This window comes from Phascolarctos cinereus, unplaced genomic scaffold (genome assembly GCF_003287225.1).
Source record: "Phascolarctos cinereus isolate Bilbo 61053 unplaced genomic scaffold, phaCin_HiC Scaffold_2;HRSCAF=192, whole genome shotgun sequence".
NCBI lineage: Eukaryota > Metazoa > Chordata > Mammalia > Diprotodontia > Phascolarctidae > Phascolarctos > Phascolarctos cinereus.
The window spans coordinates 294,756,470-294,775,158 of record NW_027555625.1 but is presented as its reverse complement, the minus strand read 5'-3'; the positions used below and the strand labels follow the sequence as shown (position 1 = coordinate 294,775,158).

Genomic DNA, 18,689 nt, shown 5'->3' with positions numbered 1-18,689 from the left:
AGTGCAATCTTGGCATGGAAGATATTCTGTGAAAAGATGGAAGCTGGGAGATGAGTATCATGTGTGACGAACAGCAAGAACTACAATCTGATTACTCAGAGATTTCCTGTTGGAGGGTAATACATAACAAGCCTGGGAATATAGGTGGGAATTGGTTGTGAAGGATTTTAAATGAGAAATATAAGGATGTCTATTTGAGGGAGCTACTGAAATTTATTGAGCAGAAGATATGGTCAGACTGGTCGTCTAGGAATATGACTTTGATAGCAATGTGAAGGACAAATTGGAGAGGAGAGAGAGAGAGAGACTTTGGGAATGGATACCAATGAAAACAACTGATCTCAGAACTCATGTACTTCTCTCTGGGGCTATATTAATCAACTCCATAGCTCTGATGATGCTGTGATGGACAAGATCAGAGATATGAAGACCATTGATCCATTTTGTTTTCAGAAATAAGTCTGGCTCTGAGAAGAGATTCAAAAGGCATCCAGCAAATATCTCCCTTAAAACCCATATCCCTAGGGGAAAATGAAGAATAAGATAGTTCTAGTATCTCCTGTTATAGGATGCAGAAGAGGACCTCATCACTTTTCTGGAACCCAATGACTTGAAGTAATATACCTCATCAAACTGGTTCCTGTCTACTGGTAATCTTCCAGCTCGGTAATTATAGAATCACAATCTGTAGCCTCAAGGAGATGCTATTTCTCTCACATCACCTGTCTCTCATAACCTTAGCCTTCCACACCCACAGATCCTCAATTTAGTACCTATCAACTTATCCTTGTCAAGGAACTCAAAACTCACTATGGTGAGAATCCTGAGAATTCCCTTTAAAGACTTCTGATTATTTATGTCTTCTAAAAAGTAGGATACAAAAGAGGTCAAATTATAGGGAATGAGCTACTCCAATATTCTCCTGTCCTGACGCCTCTTCCCCATCAATAGGAATCCATTTGAACTTTACTGATAACAAGTGTTCTCAGATATTATCAACTTGATTGTTACAAGCACTTAGAAAGGTAAATAATGACAACTAAGAACTAACAGAACTTCATCAGGAAGAAGTCGTGACAGGTTGACTATTATTTCTATTTCTGACAGTGTTGCTAGATGGCTAGATTCTAGGAATGCCATTGAATGTAGCAATTTTCATCCAGGGAGTTAGAAAAGTTTCTCATGATATTCTTAAGAATAACACAAGGAATTCTGGAGGGTAACTATTCCTGCTTGGTAAATATTGTGCAGTAGTGGACAAAGGAAGAGAGGTTATATTCCTGCAGGTCCATTCTTTGGTGTGATCAATTCATGAGCATTTTGCACAGTTCTAGATCCACTTTTACTTAGGAAATTGGGGTTAAGTGACTTGCCCAGGGTCACACAGCTAGTAAGTGTCAAGTGTTTGGTCTGAGGTTAGATTTGAACTCAGGTCCTCCTGACTTCAGGGCTGGTGCTCTATCCACTGTGCCAACTAGCTGCCCCATAGGTCCACTTTTGAGGAATAACATTGACTACTAGCAGGAGTATGCTCAGAAGATGGCAGCCAAGTTGGTGGGGATGGGGAGGGTTGTAGCCTTTCATATGAGAACAAATTGAAGGTTCTTTGAAAACTTAGAGAGCAGAGAAGACTTGGAATTGGGAAGAACAGGATAGCTATTGTCAAGTATTTGAATACTGGCCACAAGGAAGAGGAATATGGCATTTTTTCATGGCAATAGAGACCAATACAAAAAGTAATAGGTAAAAGGGTTGTCCTATGTTCTCTGTAACCCAGACACCTGAAAATAGAGCTTTTAGTTGATGCTCATGTATGTTTCCTCCAATATTTCAATGAAGGTAGTTTGATAATTAAAATTTTTAATATAATTTAAAATGTGAAACAATTTGAAATTATGAATTTTATTTAAAAAGGTAAAAATCATTCTTAGCTCCCAGACTGGATGGGAATGGACAACAGGGCAGATTTTTCCATATATGTCAATTTTTGCTATAGAAAATCTGAGGTGACAGATGGATAAAATGTTATTGTTAAAAATGACCAGAAGTGACATAACAAAGATGATATATAATAGGTCACATACATGAATTTGTCAGCAAGGCAAAGAATTTTAAGTGGGAACAAAACATCACATAGTCATATTTTATGGCGCTATCCTTTCAATTTCCAATGGAACTACCTCTTCTACTTAGTATGGTGGATTCCCTAAAATGTGATTAGTACTTCATCCATCTGCCCAATCTTTTTCTTTTGTTTGTGGACTGAATATGTAAATTTATCTGTGTAGGAAACTCTTGGCAAGGAAATTCTGGTTCCAATGCAGATTGGCAGTTTCTCTGAAACATAGTCTTAGAGAACTCCCTGAGAGGAGAAAGTGAGACTGGTGACCTTGCACATCCCTTCCTCACTCAAATCAAAGTCAATTGCAAGGACAAACACAACAACAACAACAACGACAACAACAGCCTGGGGGTGTTGAGGTGAAATGTTCTGCCCAGGGTCAGTATGCATTAGAATCAGGATTTGAACTCTGGTCTTTCTGCTACTGAGGACAGCTTTCTATCCTCTACATCATATTGTCTCTATTTAACCGGAATTTTATACAATCTCTCATCACTGTGCAAGATAGGATTCTTTCTCTTATACAGGCAATTTAAACAGGAGGTGTCACCATCTCTCAAACAGAAGACTTCACACATTTTGACACACTTCCATTTTTCATGAGGGTTTTCAATTCATAATGCGACTACTATTTTGAGCTAGACCATGCATACTAGTTGAGGCAAGAGTTTTGTTAAGGTCAAAATTTGGTGCCAAATTCGGGTGCATGATGATTCTCTTTATAAGAGAATGTCTTCCAATACGTGAAGCTTCTCTTAAGATCATCTTACTCTTCCCCAAAATGTTCTGATATTTTCTATCAGACCCAAAGAGGAGCTGTATGCACTTTAACTCTTTCAGTAAAAAAAAAAAAAAAAAAAAAAAACCAAAACAAAAAACAAAAAACCTACTCTCTCAGAGGACAAATTTTTGTCCAAGAAAATATGAGTAATTGTCTAGCCAGTTCTATCCCCTCCATGCCTCTATTCCTCTAAGTTTGCTCTTGTTGTAAATGACAATAGAAAGCTAATCATGCTTTGGTTCATGAGGTTTCCCTCTAGGCCACTGAATTCTTCTAGGGAAGAAACAATAAGATGATACAAGATGAACATTAGCAAGGCTAAATACAAAGTCCTATACTTTGGGGATTTTTTTTTAATCTACGAAAGTACAGAATCAGTAAGATTCAGCTTGGCATTAATGTGAGAAAGCTCATGGGAGAAAGAACTCAAGATTGATTATTGAGTTTAGTTACAAGCTCAATATGAATGAATTGACTATAGGTGAACAAAACTAACATAATAATAAAGTGTATTAAGTTGAATTTCTTATCATTGATGATCAAATGAGTTAAAAATATATTGAACTATGTGATAGCCACACTAGATATAGATTATTGGGCTCAGTTCTTGACCTCTGGAGCTCTGGAGTTGGATTTAGTTTGTGTTGCGCTAGAGGATGTAATAGAGATCAATGCACAGAAATTATGGTATCCAAAGAATTATGTTAGGGAGCAATTTGATAATTTCACATTTGCTGATGCACAATTTCATCAAGTACACAGAAAATTGAATCACTTCAAAATAGATTGCAAAAACCATGTTGGCACACACTTCAGCTAGCAAACTGCAGGTCTTTTTCAAACAAACTTGTCTAGGTAAAGTGCCATATTAGTTTTATATCTTCTGGTTCAGGAGGACAAGTGGATTGTAAAGTACTGGCCCTCACTCACACGTTTTGCCCCAGTGCTTCCATGTTCCTACCTATGGCCCAGGGTACAGTCCTTTTAGGAGTCTGCAAAAACAAAAACTGTCATTATACGTTGTAGTATTTTGATAATTTAACATGTATATGCTATTGTTACCTTATTTTATGCTATTGTTGTAACTAATGAAAGTTTCAAGTGTTGTAGCCCTAACCCTATTCCCCACTCCAAGCTAAAGCTTAAATCCCATTCTTTTGATTATGTGATTTTGTGTAGTTTGGTGTGTTTCAGGACACATTTGTGAGGGTCAGCAGAACTGACAATATAGGGTAGAAGATTTCAGCTCAATTTAGGGAAGCATTTTTTTAAACTACCGTCTCCAAAATAGAATGTGTTCCTTGTGATATGTGTTCAATGGATATGTTAAATTACCACACATCAAGGCAGCTATTGATAGCTGAAGGTTACACTAGATAACTTTTAAGGTCCTTCTTGAACTATGGTTCTATGATTCTCTAGGCTACATCTCAGCAACCCATATCTCTTGACTCCTTCATAAAGAAGCAAAGTGAACATGAATCAGACCAACCAGACCTGGGTGACAGAATTCTTCCTCTTGGGACTTTCTGATGACCCTCAGACTCAGCTGCTGCTCTTCGTGTTGTTCCTGGCAGTCTACTTGGGCACCATATTTGGAAACCTGCTCCTCACATCCCTGATTCTGCTTGACTCACAGCTCCATACACCTATGTATTTTTTCCTCTGTAACTTATCTTTTTCTGACCTCTGCTTCTCAACTACCACTACTCCCCAAACCCTAATCCACACGTTGTCTAGCAAGAAATTAATTTCTTTTGCAGGCTGTGCAGCACAACCTTTTCTCTCCTGTTCTTTGGATGTACAGGGTGTGCCTTATTAGGGGTGATGTCTTATGACTGGTACTTGGCAATCTGTGACTCCATGCACTATCCCCTCATCATGACGTGGGGATTGTGTATTTTCATGGCCTTAGGGTGCTGGTCCAGTGGCTTTGTTGTATCTTTGGTGGACAATACATTTGTACTAACCCTGCCTTACCAAGGAAACAATAACATTTCTCATTACTTCTGTGAGGCCCCAGCCCTTCTGCTTGCGGCATCTGCAGACACTCGCAGAACAGAGATGGTCATTTTCCTCGTGGGTGTAGCGATTATAGTTACACCTATGCTCCTGATCCCGATCTCACATATATTTATCATCGTGTCTGTGGTCAAGATGAAGACAGTCTCCAGGAGACTGAAAGCCTTCTCCACCTGTGGCTCCCATCTCATTGTGGTCATCCTTTTTTATGGATCAGCAATCATCAACTATATGACACCTAAGTCTTCACAGAAACCAGGGAAGATGATATCTGTGTTCTATGCTGTGATAAACCCTATGCTTAATCCCCTCATATATCGTTTGAGGAACAAAGATGAGAAGAGGGCATTCTGGAATGCAGCCAACAGGACACCATTCTGCACAACCTGATTCTCTCACCTGTCATTGAATATGACATTATTTCACTCTTCCAATCTTAGTCTTTAACCTCTTGGAAAAATTGCCCTCTAACTACCAGGATTAGGAGGCAGTGATACATATTTATATTGTTATACATACATAGTATGGTTATATATTATATACCTGCCTTAGGTCTGAAGTAAAGGGGGAAATGTAGAGATGATACATTTACCCCTCTGGAGACTTGGGTGGAATCATGCTAGTTTGGAAGACTTAAGGAATAGTCTAATTAGTATGGCATTATAATAGCCATTGAATATCCTGTACTGGACTTTTGGGGACAGAGATACATATGAAGTAAGCATTCTTAAGAATAAGAAAAGAATAGTCTGATTAGTATGGCATTATAATAGCCATTGAATATCCTGTACTGGACTTTTGGGGACAGAGATACATATGAAGTAAGCATTCCTAAGAATAAGAAAAGATTCAACAGATCACCTTTGGGAGGCAATCCACTCACAAAACAAACAGACAAAAATAACGAAATGCAGTGTTCAGAATGTGTAAAGCTATAGTGCCATTATATTTCTTCATGGAATGATGATTTGTAGGAATGTGTTTTCTGCTGAATATACAGTATTTTTTGTTATTTTATTGATATATATTTATATATGTGTACATAGATGTGTATATACATACATATATGCATGTGTGTATATGTACATATGTGTATGTGTATGTATATAAACAAGTATGCTAGTTTATATATATGTGAGTAGACATATATGTTTGTATGTGTATATATATGCATATACACGCACACACACACATATGCTAGTTACATCAGTGATATCAAAGTGAAATTAAAATGGGGCTATTAACACATAGAGACCCCTTCAAGCAGTTTACTGGGACATTGGATGGAATGCTGGGGCTGGAATCAGGAAGACTCATCTTCATAAGTTCAAATCTGCTCTCAGACACTTACTAGCAGTGTGACCCTGGGCAAGTCTCTTAACCCTATTTGCCTCAATTCCTCATTTGAAAATGAGCTGGAGAAGGAAATGGCAACCCACTCTAGCATCTTTTTGAAGAAAACCCAAATGGTGTAATGAAAGTCAGACATAATTGAACAATACAGGAACAATTAACTATGTTTTATTGTACTTGTATTTATTTTATTATATATTTCCCAATTATACTTTAATTTCATTCTAGTGGCATTTGGGAAGTTCCAGGCCACAAATGGCCTGTGGACTGTGTATTTGACACCTCTGACCTATATTTATGATTAAATGTATCTTCTCTCCTGTCATTTGGGCAATGCTTTGTAACAAAGTGAGTGGGATGGGAGGGAAGCTTTTTAGCAAAACCAACCAACATCACAATCATGTTGGATAGTACATGGATTAGTCCTAAGCTACAGTCCTGTGATTATGTTACTAAGGGAGGGAGGCAACTTTTCTCAGCTATTTGGTCATTATAATTGCACTGCATTCACCATTTTAAAATAAACCTTTCTTTTCATCAATATAGTCACTGGTAACATTACTTATAATTGCTATAAATCTTCCAACAGTTCATATAAATCTTCCTTCTCTTTCTAAATTCCTATTTGTCTTTTTCATGGTATGGTAATATTCCATTATATTCATAAGCCTTAATTGATTTAATTATTATTCAATTAAAAAACATCTACTTTGCTTCAAGTTCTTTTCTGCCACAAAAAACACTGCTATAAATATTCTGAAATATGTGGGAAATATTATTATTATTGTTTTGATTATTATTACTACAGTTTATCTCTTTGAGGGGAATATAATTAGATCTTAGGATCCAAGTATTTGGATTTCAAAAAGATATTTCTACTGATAACATTTATTTTTAAAATATTTATCTTCTTATTTTTACTCAACAAGCCATCTTTCACAATAAAGAAGAAAAAAAACAGGTCAGCAAAACTGACCATCCATTGGAAAAGTCTAATATATGTAGCTTTACATATCCATAGTCTATTAGCTCTGCAAAGAATAGGTATATGTTTTCTCTTATGTATTATTGGGGAAAAAGCTTGTTCATTATGATATAACAGAATCCCATTTTGTTTTGTTCTTTTTTCAGTTATATACTTGTAGTCAGTTGTATATTGGATTCTTGGCTCTGCTCATTGCATTTCAGTCCTTCCATGCTTCTCCAGCTTTATCATATTTACTGTTTCTTACAGCATAATGATATGTCATTACATTTACATACTCAAGTTGTTCAGTCATTTCCCAAGCAATAAACATGTTATCAAATTCTTTTTTTTAACATTTTATTTTTTCCCAATTACATGTAAAAATAATTTTAACATTATTTTTTCAGATTTTGCGTTCCAGAGGCAGCTAGGTGGCACAGTGGATAGAGGTCCAGCTTTAGAGTCAAGAGGACCTGAGTTCAAATCCGGCCTCAGACACTTGACACTCACTAGCTGTGTGACCCTGGGCAAGTCGCTTAACCCTGATTGCCTCACCATAAAGCAAAATAATTTGAGTTCTGAATTCTTTCCCTCCTCTCCCCAATCCTCATTTAGAAGGCAAGCAATTTGGCATAGGTTATACATGTGTAGTCATGCAAAACACAATTCCATTTCAGTAATGCTGTGAAAGAAAACACAGACAAAAACCCCCAAGAAAAATAATGAAAAAGTATCTTCTATCTGCCTTCAGGTTCCAACAGTTTTTCTCTGAAGATGCACAGCACCTTTCATTATAAGTCCTCTAGAAGTGTGTTGGATCATGGTATTGCTGAGAATAGCTAAGTTATTCCCTGTAGATCATCATAAAATATTGCTGTTGCTGTGTACAATGCTCTGGTTTTACTCATTTCACTTTGCATTGGTTCATTTAAGTCTTCCCAGATTTTTCTGAGAGCATCCTTCTTGTAGTTTCTTATAGTATAATAGTATCTACATTTACATACTCAAGTATGTAATATCGCATACACAATCACATACAACAATGTATTTAGCCATTTTCAACTGATGGACATACCCTCAATTTCCAATTTTTGCCACCACTTTAAAAGAGCTGACATAAATATTTTTGTACACATAGGTCTTTTTCCTTTTTTTTTAACCTCTTTGGAATACAGACCTAGTAGAGATATTGCTTGGTCAAAGGGTATGCAAAGTTTTATAGCCTGTTGGACATAGTTCTAAATTGTTCTCCAGAATGGTTGAGTCAGTATACATCTTTACCAACAGTGCATTAGTCCTTTAATTTTCTCACATTCCCTCCAACATTTGCCATCTTCCTTTTCTTTCATAGCAGCCAATTTGATAGGTGTGTGGTGGTAGCTCAGAGTTGTTTTAATTTGCATTTCTCTAATTAATAGTGATTTAGAACATTTTTTCATATTGCTATAGATAGCTTTGATTACTTTGAAAATTGTCTGTTCATATCCTTTGACCATTTATCAACTGAGGAATGGCTCTTATTTCTATAAATTTGACTCAGTTTTCTGTACTTTGGAGAAATCTGATATAATTTTTTTTTCACAGTAATGATTACAGACTATGTATTTTCCTGCACCTTATTTCTCCCCTGTTCATTCTACTCTTTCTCCCTTCACCCTGCCCATTCTCAAAAGTGTTTTGTTTCTGACTTTTACCTCCTCCAATCTGTTATCCCTTCTATCAACCCCCTCCTCCCACTCCACTTCTCTTATCCCTTTCCCCTGCTACTTTCCTGTATGGTAAGATAGATTTCTACACCCAACTAAGTGTATATGTTATTCCCTCTTTGAGCCAATTCTTATGAGAGTAACGCTCGCATACTCACCCTCCTTCCCCTTTCTTTACCTTCACTGTAAAATTTCTTTTGAGCCTCTTTTATGTCAGATAATTTACCCCATTCTACCGCTCCCTTTCCCCTTCTCCTAGTGTATTCTTCTTTTTCCCTCTTTAATTTTATTTTTTAGATAATCATCTCATTATATTCAACTCACACCTTCACTTTCTGTCTATGTATATTCCTTCTAACTTCTCTAATAATTAAAGTTTTAGCAGTTATAAGTATCCTTTTCCCATGTAAGAATATAAAGTTTAACCTTATTGAATCCCTTATTTCTCTTTCCTGTTTAGCATTCTTATGCTTCTTTTGAGTCTTGTATTCAAAAGTAAAATTTTCTATTAAGCTCTGTTCTTTTCATCAGGAATGCCTAAAAATCCTCTATTTCATTGTATTTCCATTTCCTCCCAAAGGATTACATTCAGTTTTGCTGGGTAGGTGATTCTTGGTTGTAATCCGAGCTCTTTAGCCTTCTGGAATATCGTATTCTAAACCCTACAATCCTTCAATATAGAAATGGCTAAATCTTGTGTTATCCTGACTGTGGCACCACAATATTTGTATTGTTTCTTTTCAGCTGCTTTAGCTCCTTTACCTGGGAACTCTGGAATTTGGTGATAATATTCCTGGGAGTATTCATTTTGGGATCTCTTTCAGGAGGTGACTGGTGAATTCTTTCAATTTCTATTTTACTTTCTGGTTCTAGAATATCAAGGTAGTTTTCCTCGATAATTTTTTGAAAGATGATGTCTAGGTTTTGTTTTTTTTTTTTTTTGATCATGGTGTTCAGATAGTCCAACAGTCTTCAATTATCTCTCCTGGATCTGTTTTCTAGGTCAGTTGTTTTTCCAATGAGATATTTAATATTTTCTTTTATTTTTTCATTCTTTTGATTTTGTTTTATTGTTTCTTGATGTCTCATAAAGTCATTAGTTTCCACTTGCCCATTCTAATTTTTAAGGGATTATTTTCTTCACTGAATTTTTTTGTACTTCCTTTTCCATTTGTCCAATTCTACTTTTTAAGCAGTTCTTTTCTTCAATGTATTTTTGTATCTCTTTTTCCATTTGGCCAATTCTGCTTTTCAAAGTATTCTTCTCTCCATTGGATTTTTGTGTCTCTTTCACCATTTGGCCTATTCTGGTTTTTTGTTTTTCTTTTTGGTGAGGCAATTGGGGATAAGTGACTTGCTCAGGGTCACACAGCTAGCAAGTGTCAAGTGTCTGAGACCGGGTTTGAACTCAGTTTCTTCGGACTCCAGAGCCAGTGCTCTATTCATTGCGCCATTTAGCTGCCCCCTATTCTGTTTTTAAGGTGTTATTTTCTTCAGGATTTTTCTGTGCCTCCTTTACCAAGCTGTTGACTCTTTTCCCATGATTTTTATGAAGAAAATTTCTCTTATTTCTCTTCCCAATTTTTCCCTCTACCTCTTTTCCTTGATTTTTAAAGTTCGTTCTCTCTCTCTCTCTCTCTCTCTCTCTCTCTCTCTCTCTCTCTCTCTCTTTCTTTTGGTGAGGCAATTGGGGTTAAGTAACTTACCCAGAGTCATACAGCTAGTAAGTATTAGGAACTTAGATCTTCCTGACTCCAAGGCCATTGCGCTATCCACTGTGCTACCAGCTGCCCTGATTTTTAAAGCTCTTTTTTTTAGCTCTTTTATGGCATGGGACCAATACTTATTTTTCTTTGAGGCTTTGGATGTAGGAATTTAGATTTTGTTTTCTTCTGAGTTTGTGTTTTTATCTTCTCTGTCACCATAGTAATTTTTTATGGTCAGGATCTTTTGTGCTGTTTACTCATTTTCTAGTCAAGTCATAATTAGACCTGTCTGGAAGTGGAATAGGATGTCTTAGGAGGAATTCTTTCCTCTATCACTATTGGCCTTTAGAAGCAGACTCATCAATTTTAACTCATAGTTTCTCCTTCTACCTCCTGGAGACAAGTAAAACAACCTAACCTCTGTTCCACAAGACAGAAATTCAAATATTTGAAGATACTGTAATTTTCCAACCCTCCTCAAGCTTTTTATTCTATGGTCTAACTAATCTTAATTCCTCAATCTGTCATTTCAAACTGTTGATTAAAATTGACCTGGCTATTCTCTAAAGTCTAATTCTTTTTTTTTTCAGTTATTGTCTCAAAAAGCTTTCTCTATTCCACCACTTTGTAGGAGTTTTTTTTTATATCTGGCATTAAAATCTTTCATTCATCCTAAACAATATTAACCTGGAAGGATTCAGGCCACTTTTCTTGCTTGGATAAATTCTCTTGAATTCTGACTATCATTTAATGTTATTTGTACCTGTCAGCTTTATACCACTTTTATGGCTGATAAAATATATTTCCATACAAGTCATTGAAAAAAATGCTGGGTTGCACAGAAGTAAGGACACTAGTGACTTACTCATAAATTGATTTAACTCATAATTCACTTGTCTTTGGTTCCAGGCATTCAACCAGATTCAGGTATACCAAAATGTTCTATTATTTTCCCCGTATCTCTCAATCTCATTTAAAAGCAGAGTTTGAGAATTTCTGTTTAATGTGTTGCTAAAATCTGGGATCACTATGTCTACAATATTCTCCTGAATTACTGATTTAGTTGCACTGCCACAGAAGTGGGTCTACCATAACTTGTTCTTAATGAAACCATGGTTTCTCTTCCATTTGTAAATATTTGTCAGTCTCCTTTGGTTTTTAAATAATGTGTTATAGCATTTTGCCCCAAATGTAGCTCACTCATATATAATTTGAACTCTTCTTTAAAAAAAAGAAAAAAGAACACTTGCCTATCTTGAATCCTGTGATAGTCTTTGCTGTACCCCATAGCTTGTTTTGAAAAGGTAAATATTATCTCTATTTCTCTCTCTCTCTCTCTCTCCTCTCTCTCTCTCTCTCTCTCTCTCTCTCTCTCTCACACACACACACACACACACACACACACACACACACACACACACGTATGAATGTATGTATATTTTTTTTTGGTGAGACAATTGGAGTTAAGGGACTTGCCCAGTCACACAGCTAGTGAGTGTCATGTGTCTGAGGCTGGATTTTAACCCAGGTCCTCCTGACTTCAGAGCCAGTACTCTATCCATTGCACCAACTACCTGCCATTTTTTCATTATATTTGAATTTAAACTTAAATATAAAATAAGAAAAGAAGGAAAACATTACCATGTACACAGCAGAACATGAGAGGATTCAATATAAATCAATATATTTCTATTTCAAGAAAATCTATATAATAAATACTGCATGTTATTTTCAAAGCTGTCCTTTTCTCTGCTTCCTTGTATGTTTTCTTTTGTCCTCTGCTGTGCACTTTTTACTTAATTTTTTCTCCTTCTTCCCCTCCCCTTAAGAAGGCTACATTAAGTATGGATATATTTATATATGTGTGTTTGTGTACACACACACATATACATACACACATATATTCACATACACACATACCTACACATAGATATCCATATCCATACACATATATACACATATGCAATTAAACACACATGCATAAGACCATATTTCCATTTGTCATCTATTTCTCTGTAGGTGGATAGAATCTTCCTTTATAGGTTGTCTTTCCATATTTTTCTAAATTCACCAGCTCATCATTTCCTACACCACAACAATATTCTGACCCAATCACATTCTATCTGGGAGACTGTATATGAGAGTTTTTTTCCTCAATTTTTCTGCATTCCCTCTATTCTTGGCTATATTGGTTTTATTTGTACAGGAAATTTTTAATTTAAAGTAATAAAAATTATCCATTATACACTTCAATGCTGCTCTCATCTTATAATATGGTTTAAGGTCTGATAATACTGAATCTAGTTCTTTTACTGGTTTCCTTGAAGTTCCTGACCCTCTGTTCTCCCAGATGAACCCTATTATTATTTTTTATGACTCAGTAGGATAATTTTTAGTAATTTAACTGGGAAAGTATTACATTAACAGATTAATTAGGTAAAACTGTCATTAAAAAAATTATATTAGCTTTAAATATCCTCGCATGGTAAATATTACTTCAATTATTTAGATCTAATTTTGTATAAGAGATGTTTTGTGCTTATATTCATATAGTTCCTCTGTTTATTTTGGCAGGTATATTGTCATTTTTTTTACTGTGTATTTATTTTAAATGGTCTAAAACTATTTATTAATATTGCTGATGTATACAGTTTCCCTATTTTTATTTTCTGACTAATCTCATTTTAGTTTTAACTTTGTCTGAGATCATGATTACTATCCCTGTTTTTTTCTACTTCTGACCTTTATTGTATGGCTGTATCTCATTTTTTATAGAATTTTCAAAAAACAACATTGTTGAAATCAAATTTTTCATCTGCTATCAGTTTCCATTTTAGGGGTAAATTCAACCCATTCACATTCTGAACTATAATTACTTATACATTTTCCTACTTCCTACTTTCCTCACTATCCGTCTCACCCTATTCCTATCCCTTCTCACTCCTCTACTTTACTTACTACCTTGCCCTCCTATTTCTTAATCTACCCCCCTTTGAGAATCCCTTCTTTATCCTCTCCCTCCTCCCTATCCTCTTACTCCCTTATTTTTTTCTGAATTTAGAAGATTTTTATAAACTTCTAAATATATATGTTGTTCCTTCTTTCTTCCAGTCCCACTAATCTATGCACCTTTCTATAAACCCCCCTTATTCTATTCCTTATCCCTACCTTATCCTCTCCCCATCCCCTTGCCCTCTTTTTTTTTCTGAATTTAGAAGACTTTTTAACCCTTCTAGATATATATGTACTGTTCCCTCTTTGACTTATTTCTGATGAGAATAGGACTCCAGAACTACCTGCTCTCTTCCTCCATCCAATTCCCCTGTATCGGTTCTTCCTCTTGTCCCTCATTTGTATGAGATAATTACTTTAGCTTTTTTTTTAGTTTTTCCTATATAATTTTGTTTTTTAAAATCACATAATACTGAGATGTGATACATACAGAGCTGACTCCACCCCCCCTTTCTTCTGAACTACTTAATTACTAATGAAAATCTTAGACATACAATCTCCACATATAAAAAGTGAACAATTTGTCCTTATTGTGTCCCTTCTAATTAGTCTTTGATGTTTACCTTATAGTTATCTTGGATCTTGTATGTCAAATTTTATATTTATTTCTGGGCTTTTTGCAATTAAAATCCTGAAAGTTTGTTAATTCATGGAATGTCCGCTTTTTTTCATTCAGGATTATACTTAACTTTGCTAGGTATGATATTTTTGGCCATAATCCTAGTTCTTTTGCTCTTCAATATATAGTATTTCAAGATCTGCAGTCTTTTAAGGCAGTTGCTGGTAGGTCTTGTGCAATTCTGATTGTGGCTCTGCCATATTTGAATTTTTTTTCTTGTTGCTCATAATATTTTCTCCTTAACCTGGGGTTTTTGGAATTTGGCTATGATATTCCTGTAGGTTTTCCTGTGAGGATGGTGATCAGTAGATTTTTTTTTTCTATTTCTACTTTTCCCTCTTGTTCTAACAGTTCAGGACAATTTTCTTTAACTATTTCTTGTATTATTGTATCAAGATTCTTTTTTTCCCTCACAGCTTTTAGGTAGTCTGATTATTCTTACATTTTCTCTTCTTCATCTGTTCTCCCAATTAGTTGTTTTTTTCTTTCTTTTTTTTACATTTAATATAAATTTATTTATTTTTCATTTTCAACATTTATTTCCACAGGATTTTGAGTTCCAATTTTTCACCCCATCTTGCCCCTCTCCCCACCCCAAGATGGCATGCATTCTGAATACCCCTTCCCCTAGTCTGCCCTCTCTTCTATCTCTCCACCCCTTCTCTTATCCCCTTCCCCTTCTATTTTCCTGTAGGGCAGGATAGACTTCTGTACCCCATTTCCGGTATTTCTTATTTCCCAGTTGCATGTGAACACATTTGTTTTTAAACATGTATTTTTAAAAGTTTGGTTCCAAATTTTCTCCCTTCTCCCTCCCACCCACTCATTGAAAAGGCAAGCAACTCAATATAGGTTATACAAGTGCAGTTATGCAAAACACTTCCATAGTAGACATGTTGTGAAAAACTAACTCTATTTCCCTTAATCCTACCCTGCCCTCCCATTAATTCTATTCTTTCTTTTGACCCTGTCCCTCCTCAGAAGTATTTGCTTCTGATTACCCCTTTCCCAATCTGCCCTCCTCTCTATCATCCCCCTGCTCTCTTGTCCCCTTCTCCCCCTATTTTCCTGTAGGGTAAGACAGATTTCCATACTCAATTGAATGTGTATATTATTCCCTCCTTAAGCCAAATCCTATGAGAATAAGATTCACTCATTCCCTCTCACCTTTACCTGTTTCCCCTCCACTGTAAGAGACTTTTCTTTTCTGTTTTGTTTTTTTGTGAGATAATTTACCCCATCCTGCCTCTCCCTTTCTTCTTCTCTGAGTATAATCCTCTCTCATCCTTTAATTTTATTCTCCAGATATGACTCCTTAATCTTCAACTCACCCTGTGCCATCTATCTATCTATCTACATATATATTTTTTTCCTCCAACTACCCTAATGCTGACAAAGGTCTCATGAGTTACAAATATCATCTTTCCATGCAGGAATGTAAACAGTTCAACCTTAATAAGACTTTTATGATTTCTCTTTCCTGTTTACCTCTTCATGTTCCACTTGAGTCTGTATTTGAAAGTCAAATTTTCTATTCAGCTCTGGTCTTTTCATCAAGAATGCTTGAAAGTCCTCTATTTCACTGAATGACCATTTTTTTCCCCTGAAGGATTATACTCAGTTTTGCTGGGTAGGTGATTCTTGGTTGTAATCCTATCTCCCTTGCCCTCTGGAATATTATATTCCATGCCCTGCGGTCCTTTAATGTAGAAGCTGCTAAATCTTGTGTTATCCTGATTGTGTTTCCACAGTACTTGAATTGTTTCTTTCTGGCAGCTTGTAATATTTTCTCCTTGTCCTGGGAACTCTGGAATTTGGCTACAATATTCCTAGGAGTTTTCCTTTGGGGATCTCTTTCAGGAGGAGATCTGTGGATTCTTTCAATTTCTATTTTTCCCTCTGGTTCTAAAAATCAGGGCAGTTTTCCTTGATAATTTCTTGAAAGATGATGTCTAGGCTCTTCTTTTGATCATGGCTTTCAGATAGTCCACTAATTTTTAAATTCTCTCTCCTGGATCTATTTTCCAGGTCAGTTGTTTTTCCCATGAGATATTTCACATTGTTTTCTAATTTTTCATTCTTTTGGATTTGTTTTACAGTGTCTTGATTTCTCATAAAGTCACTATCTTCCAATTGCTCTATCCTAATTTTTAAGGAAGTATTTTCTTCAGTAATCTTTTGGACTTCCTTTTCCATTTGGCCAATTTTGCTTTTTAGGGCATTCTTCTCCTCATTGGCTTTTTGGACCAGTTTTGCCATTTGGGTTAGGCTATTTTTTAAGGTGTTATTTTCTTCAGTATTTTTTTGGGTCTCTTTAGCAAGCTGTTGACTTGGCCAAACTGAGCTCATCTACCAGCCTGGCGCGATATACCTTTCTGACCAACTATCCAGGTTGTCTTGGGCTGGAAATTTGTTTCACGCTGTCTTTTTGAGGGTTCTGCTGCTTTAGAATTTGTTTACAGCCATTTTTTACAGGTATTTGGAAGGGTTTGGAGGAGAGCTCAAGCAAGTCACTGCCTTCACTCTGCCATCTTGGCTCCACCGCCCAGTTGTTTTTATTATAAGATGTTTTACATTCTCTTTTTTAAAATTTTTATATTTTATTTTATTATTTCATGGTCTCTTATAACTTTGCTGACTTTCCCTTGCCTAATTCTAATTTTCAAGGAGTCATTTTCTTTTTTAAGATTCTGGATCTCCTTTTCCAGTTAATTAGCTTTCTTTTCAAAATGTTCTTGTTTTTCTTGAATTGTTCTTTTTTTGAAAATTTCCTCAACCTCTATTATTTAATTTTTGAAGTCTTTTTTGAGTTCTATGAATTCTTTTTGGGCAAGTGACCATTTAACAGTATTCTTTGGGGCAGGAGATGCTTTTTTTTTTTTTGCTTCAATATCCTCCTCTTAAGATGAACTCTGGTCTTCTCTATTCCCATAATAACTATCTATGATTGGGTTCTTTCTCCTTTTCCTGCTTATTAAAAAATTTTTTAGCAGCTTATTATTATGATCACCTTTAATCCTGGGGTGTGGGGGATGGCGCCTCTGGCCTCAGGTTCTTCTTACTGTTATTTTTTAACTTTGTCCTGGGCCCAACCTCTGGACTCCTTTCCCCCTCCCAGTCACAGCTAGGGTCCCCTGGCCCACTATATATTGGAAATGTTCTTGCTCCCTGAGAAGCTTCCAGTGGCTATGACCTTAAGTTTTCCCCTCTGACTTGGAACAGAGACCAAGAACTCAGCTCTCCTCTAAGTGCCCACAGCCAGCAGTGTCTCTGCCCCAGTGCTTCTGCACTCACCTGTGTGTGCTGGTTCTTTCTCAGCTAGGGCCAAGTCTCAGCAGCACAGCTGGGCCGTGGGTCCTTTGTCAACAAAGCCTCCCTCATTGTTGGGGAGGTGAAAATTCCTCTCAACCCAGATACCCCCAGGGCTTGCTGCTTGCTGTTTTAGTGGAGCTAGCCTGGAGGTTTTTACATTTCACTCAGGCCAAACCACCATCCTAAGATCTTCCTTCAGATCTTCTTCAGTTGTCCCAGCTGATGATGATGGTGGTGGTGATGGTGGAGTCTGGCCTACAGTACCTGGGATTTTATAGCTGCAGGGAGGTCCCATGAGGGGGATATGGAGGCCCATCCATGCAGATGAAGAGCTGCACAGGCCACTGAGATGCTAAGGGACATGCCTGGGGTCGCATAGCCAGAGAGGGTCAAATATTAATCCTATTTATTTTTGTTACTGATAATTTGGTTTTCTTTATTTTTAAATAAAATTAACCAATAGCTTATCTATTTTATGTTTTTCTTCCCATAAAACCAGCTCCTAGTAAGTCCCAGCTAGTGACTCACACAGACCCTGCTATGCCCTGAAATCCCTGAGATCCTTTAATAGGAGCCGTGGCTGCCACCCCCTCCCCGACTCTGTACTTGCTGATTTTTCTTTTTTAACTCAGATTGAGGACTCTCTCTGCATTTACCTCCATTGAATATTTTCATCTTGATAAAGTCAGCCCTTCATTCTAGCAAGCTGAAATCTCCTCCATCCTACCTGTCATCTGACATCTTCACCCTTTCTTCCCAGCTCTGGCATCTGCACATTTGGACACGCAAGCCTTCTGTGGCTTCACTTAAGTCATTGATAAAAATGCTGAGCAGGCACAGGGAAAAGGAGAGGTCCCTGGGGCCATCAAGTTCAGGACCTGGAGTCGGGAGAGGTGGGTTTCCCTCCTGGCTCTGCCCATACAGCTCACTGGGGCCACCTCATTGGCCCTGCGTGTCTTCATCTGTGCAAGGCCGGGCTGGCCCAGGTGTTCTTGCAGGTCTTTTGTGGCTCTCAATATAATGAGCCCCAAAGTGGGATCAAGATATACAACTTGGGGAAACTTTCCATGTGATGGGGAATGTCTCACT

The 18,689-nt window shown here is 36.7% G+C and overlaps 1 pseudogene; it reads left to right on the top strand.

Moving 5' to 3' along the window:
* Positions 1 to 4,380: 4,380 nt before the first annotated feature.
* Positions 4,381 to 5,315, top strand: LOC110207333 (olfactory receptor 2D2-like; annotated as a pseudogene).
* Positions 5,316 to 18,689: the final 13,374 nt, after the last annotated feature.